Raw genomic sequence first — 5,741 nt, 5'->3', positions numbered from 1 at the left:
CTTTCCCTATACCTCCCTAAGTTATATATGCTTAACAGATATAGTCCATGAGAATCAGAAAAGAGGGTAATTAGGTCATTTCCCTCTACCCCTCCCTGCAAGAAAGCCAAGCCAGCAATTACAGTAGCTTATTTTTGAAAGGGGAAAAAAAAAAATCTCCATGGGACTGAAAAATCAAAACATTTTGTTTAGGATATATTCAAATGAAAGGTTTGATGTTTTTCCTGAAACGTTTCCCCTTTTCCTTCTCTCAAAATGACTTGCCGGATTTGACCCACATTTGCAAATCGCTTTGGGGCCTGAAACACTGTATTTTTAGCAAATTAACTATTTGTCTAGGAAACACAAAACACAATCAAGTCATCCAGCTCTCACAACGCTGCTGATGCAGACAGAGGAGCTCAAGACACTCCGGTTCCCTTCCAAAAGCATTTGGAAACGAATTAATCAACCACCTTCTCCTGTCACTGCTTGGAGTCTGTGGGGGAGCGATTCCCACCCCCTTCCAGAAATAACCCATCTCGCCCCATCTTTTCCATGTGCTCCACGCTGCAAACCGGCGAAATCCCTCCTGCATTTTGTTTCCTTCATCAGGAACTTTGAGAAATCCTTCTGCATGGCAAATAGGAGCCGTCACGTCAGAAACCTGCATTTATCCACCCACCCCGCGAGATTGAGAGCCCTGCTGGTGTGAGTCACAACTGTTTATGTTGCGCTGGATTTATTTTTCCCTTCTCCAATGCAATGGCAGCCAGGGAGGCTGAAAGAGGCTGGAAGAATAGGAAATTACCTACCAAAAGCTTATCATCATAAACCATTTTGGTGAGATATAATTGCAGAGTGTGGAAGGTTTCTATTTCAACGCCTTGGGTCTGATGCTTATTTATGCCAAAGCCCTTTTACATCTCTTTAGCGGCGTGATGGGACCCTCATGTGGGTTTAAATCCAATCTCTATCCATCTAAAAGCCTCTTAATGTGACTGGAACATTTCAAAGTGTCCTTAGGGCAGGGAGCCAGTTTACCCGGATGGATTTTGAAGTGCCTAAGTGGAGCCCACCGGTGAACGGAGGTTATTGGATGATCTACCCCCCCGATCCACATAGGATATGAGTCTGTACCAGCTGCAGCATTTTCCCTTTTGCCAAAGCTTCAGCCGCCGATGCTGTTTTTAGCTCTGGAAGGTCTGGATGCAGTCACGGGCCATGCAGAAGCATCACCGAACTCTTGCGGCATGGGCCACGGTATAATCCCATCCACCATCTCCTCCCCTTACCACCACGTAACACTCCTGGGGCCACAGCGGTGAGGGTTCGTGTGGCAAAGGGCCATTTGAACCACCTGGTAATGGGATTTAGAAGCTAGGAATTAGTTGGTGCCACGTGACCGGACAGTCCTCCAGCGCATGCTAATGAGCGCGTATCATGGGTTCCTCATGGTGTCCGAGGAGGCGCGCCTCTCACGGCCTCGTTAGGCCCCTTAGCTCAAGGTACAGCGACTTGTGAGGACTAAGATGCCTTGGCCAAGATGGCCTCCATCATTCTTTACAGACCATGTGTGGGGAAATCCTCGGCCATTTAGCACCTTGGGAAAGGCTGGATGAGCTCCCGTGGAGGCTGGGCTCCGGGGGGAGGACACACTGAGCAGACATGAGCATCCTGCCCCTGCTCCCCATGCCAGCCCAGTCAAGGCGCTGCCAACGCAAGAGGAACAGTGGCCAACATAGCTCATTTGACCTCAGCGACCGCCCACAGTAATGGTGAGCCCTGATCTGTAGACCCCGTCCCCTGGGGATGAGCCGCGCATGGGTTCAGAGAACAGGGACCTGGTTGAAACAATAGGGGGGCATTTTTCAGATGGAGAATTGGGCTGGTGTGACCCACAAAGCAGCACTGCGATGGCTGGGACACACTCCCATCCCTCACCAGCAAGGGGGACCATGGGGCATGATGGTGGCCGGCATCTGGCAGGGAGCACGGCCTCCTGGAGAGAGCACCGTGCCTGAAGCGCGTCTGCTGTGAGGATGAATTTGGGGGCTGTTTTCTTCCTTCCACCTTTTTGAGAGGATAAAAATTCAACATTTTTTGTGGAAATTTTTACTGGATTGGGGGGAGGGGGGGTTTGGAGAAATTCAGCTTTTATTTCTCGGGGGACCCCTGCTCCCCTGCCACAAAACAGCCCTATCGTTTTCCTTCCCTCCCAACCCAGGATTTCTGCCACCGCTGGGAGTCCTATATCCAAACCCTGGAGCCACTTCCCTCAGGGCTGCACCAGGCTTATTAAAAAGCAGCATCGCGTAATATGCAGTTAGCACACGTGTCTCATGTAACACGGGGTTAGCACGCATCTGACGTGACATGGGGTTAGCATGTGTGTCTCATGTAACACAGGGTTAGCACGCATCTCGTAACATGGGGTTAACACACGTCTCAAGACAGGGTTAGCACGTGTCTGAAGTAACATGGGGTTAGCACGCATATCTCATGTAACACAGGGCTAGCACACGTGTCTCATGTAACACAGGGTTAGCATGCGTGACTCACATAACATGGGGTTAGCACATGTGTCTCATGTAATAGGGTTAGCACGCGTGTCTCGGCTCCCCCGTTCCTTCCTGCCGGCGCTGGCCAGGCCTGCGGTAGCCCCCAGGGTTGAATTTTGCTGCTAAAATTGTTGACTCGCTTTGATCTTAGACCAACGGGGTCCTTTGGGGGTGGAGAAGTGGGAAACGCACACACACGCAGGATCTTTGCAGGTGAGGCTGACTCCGTGCCCGCACGTCTCTAAGAAGGACTCGCAGCCATCAGCCAATGGGTTTCGCCTGCAAAGTCCATGCTGCTATAAAGATGGTGGTACGAGGACTCCCATCCCCACCTTGCTTGGATACGCCTGTTGTCTCCATGGTGCTGCCTGCAAGACGCCTGTTGCAGGAGCTCAGATGGATGCTGAAATCATCCGTTTCCCCCTGACAGCTTCACAATGCAATCAGACAAGTTGCAAGGAAAGGGCATGCATTCAGAGACAGGGGGACATGGGGGGGAGGGGTCTTTCACCATCTGTGACATGGACACGCGTGCTGAAGAGTCGCCACGTCCTGTGTTTTCAACTCGGACACACCAGAGATGGTTCCCGACCGGCTCGATCCCCCTCCTCGCCCTGCAGAGAATAAAGAGAACAAAGTGGCGGGGAAGAAACGACAGCAACCAAGTTCACTTTGCCCCGCGTTGTTTGCTAGTCAGGTGACCGAGGCGTGTGTGCACGTGTGTGTACATGCGTGCTCAGGGTTTCCTCCGTGTTTTTTCTCCTTATATGGTGCGCAGCTTGACTAGGCCTGCGATTGGCTGGCTGGGCCGAGCGGCCGGAGGTAGGAAGACGAGCAAAAGAAAGAAAAGAAGAAGGGAGGGAGACAAAAAAAGAAAAGGGAAATGGGCCCGGAGAGGAGAGGCTGCAGAGAAACGCTCTCCCGGCTTGCAGAGGAGCCGCTGACGTGCAGAGCAAAACAACACGCCCTCCTTGGGGCCCGGCGAGAAAAGCTCTGCTATTTTTAAAGCGCTTCAGCTATTAATGCATGGCCTGATCTGCTGTCACCGAGGTTTAATAAGAAACAACCCTACCCCCATGCACACACACCTCCCCCTCCACCAGCCCTGCTCACTATAATCCTAATTCTTGTCTGGCAGGGAGCTGCAGCCCGTCCCAGTCTGCATGATGAGGCCAGGCCTCTCTTTTATGATGATCATAATACAAATGTTTGTCTCTGGAGCTCACCTAATAGAGCTGGACAGTGCAGCTGTCCCTTGGGAGCACGGCCTCTTGGGGAGACTCAGCTGACCCAGCGAGGTCCTTCTCCCTGCACAGATAGAGCCGAGGAAGCAGAAACACCCTGGCCCCCATTGAGCTCTGAGAGGGCTCATCCCAATAAGGGAATGGTGAAAAAGCCTCATTAAAAGTCCCAGGACTCGTGGTAGAGGTGATGTCCTTTTATTAGACCAACTAGATTTTTGCAAAAATATTCTTCAGTTGCAAGCTTTTGTTAAAAGTCCAGAGCTCGTGAAGAGGCAGCCGGGATGTGGAGGAAGGAAGGCAACCATGGGGGAAGGCGAGATGCAGTAGCCAAGGCGGGTGAGGGCAGGCCAGAGAACGAAGGGCTGAGAGGGGAGCTGGGTTTTATAGGATGGATGAAGAGAAGTCAGGGCAGTCGGGCTGGTGAGGCTGAGCAGAGCAAGGGGGTGCAGTCGCCCTCTGCGTCACCAGCTCTCGTCCCAGGTCGTGTTTTCTTAAAGCCCGACACTCCTGGAGTCATGTGAGCCTGTGAGAGCCGCACCTTACACTTGAAAGACAGCTCAGGAAGTTCGCAGCCCACTGAGCACAGAGAAAAGCTTGGAAATGTGGCCCCTGCGTTCAACCCTGGCAGCCCCAGGGCACAAAAGCAACCCTAGCTCGTGATTTTTAAATTGATCTCCTGATTTTGGGGCCTGGCTTCTGGTTCAGGACTGCAGAGATGGCTGACGCTGGAGTAGTCGAGGCAGCAGAAATAATTTCTCCAGCTCTTTTTCGCTCTCGTGCTTCTGCCCTTCTGGGTTCTGCCCGGGACCCAAAAACCCTGGCAAAAGCAAACCAGAACGAATGCCTCAAGTATTTCCAGCCGCCACTGCTGCAGGAAGCCCCGGGAAATCTGACCAGCCTGTTTTGCAGAGTCCTTGAATATCTTGGACCAGCGTTTGCATGTCTGAGTGCTTCTCCAAATCAGACCTGAGCTGAACCTTTGGAGGTTTCCCATCACAGCCCATCAGGGGTCCTGTCCAGGGTTTCCTCCTTTATAGACCAGAAGCCCGCAGCACCCCTGAAACCTGGACACTGCTCCTGCCTCTGTAGGAGACAGAGATGCTGTAAAGACAGAGCTTTCAATTAAAGAGCTGTGCAGAGCTCAGCTCCCCTCCCATGTGGGCTGAAGTACCAGAACGAATCGTCACTCACTTGTGATCTGGATCATGAGTAACCGCCTGATCCTCAGTGTAAACAGCACAGTGGAGGTTCCCAGCTGTGACCTGAGGTTTCAGGGGCTCCTTCCTGCAGGGTGCTAAGGCCTTGCATGCCCCATGGTGCCACTGGGTTCAGCACTCAGGAAGACTGGGATTTATAAACCCAAACTCAAGCTCTGAGGGTCTGGAGGGAAGCCAGGCTGCCTCAGCTGGAAAATCCTGGGGACAGAGACAGGTTATTGGGGTCAGGCCAGGCCCCAGTAGGGAAGCCTTTCATGGCTCGGTGGCTTGTGAGCAAATGGTGACCTAGGGCAATGGTATCTTTTGGTATCCCTGCATCTACACCCCTGAGGATGACATCCCATCCCTGAGGATGACACCCAATGCCACCCCCAGCAATTGTGATAATAGCTATATAAAAGCTGTAGCAAAGAGATCAGCCAAACAAAGAAGTGTCGGCCTGTCCGTCCATCCAAATAGAGATACTTCCAAATGAGAGAAATACAGGAGAAATGCCTGATTTTACTTCCAAATGAGAGAAATGCAGGAAGCTCACCCAGAGCTCCTGAGGATACTGCGCTTGCTATCCAATTTATTGGAAGGCCCATAGCTACAAGAGTGAAACCTTAACAGATCGGTCAGTGAGATCAATGGATAGATAAGTTGTCTTAACGCCACCTTCTCTCCCTGCTCAGAGATGTAGCTCAGGATGATAATGGCTGAGATAAAACACAAGAGCAGGGTCTATAAAGGAGGTTATT

General features: G+C 51.7%; 1 protein-coding gene across 1 annotated transcript in view; it reads right to left on the bottom strand.

Moving 5' to 3' along the window:
- Positions 1-2,088: 2,088 nt before the first annotated feature.
- The window catches only part of PLEKHO1 (pleckstrin homology domain containing O1), a 38,201-nt gene continuing 34,548 nt past the window's right edge, over positions 2,089-5,741 (bottom strand). The window contains exon 7 of the mRNA XM_025215268.1: positions 2,089-3,154. The gene's annotated coding sequence lies outside the window, so the exon portion shown is untranslated. The remainder of the gene's footprint in view (positions 3,155-5,741) is intronic.

Source organism: Alligator sinensis, unplaced genomic scaffold, assembly GCF_000455745.1.
Source record: "Alligator sinensis unplaced genomic scaffold, ASM45574v1 scaffold735_1, whole genome shotgun sequence".
NCBI classification, from domain to species: domain Eukaryota; kingdom Metazoa; phylum Chordata; order Crocodylia; family Alligatoridae; genus Alligator; species Alligator sinensis.
The sequence above is the reverse complement of the archived record's forward strand: the minus strand, read 5'-3'. Positions and strand labels throughout refer to the sequence as shown.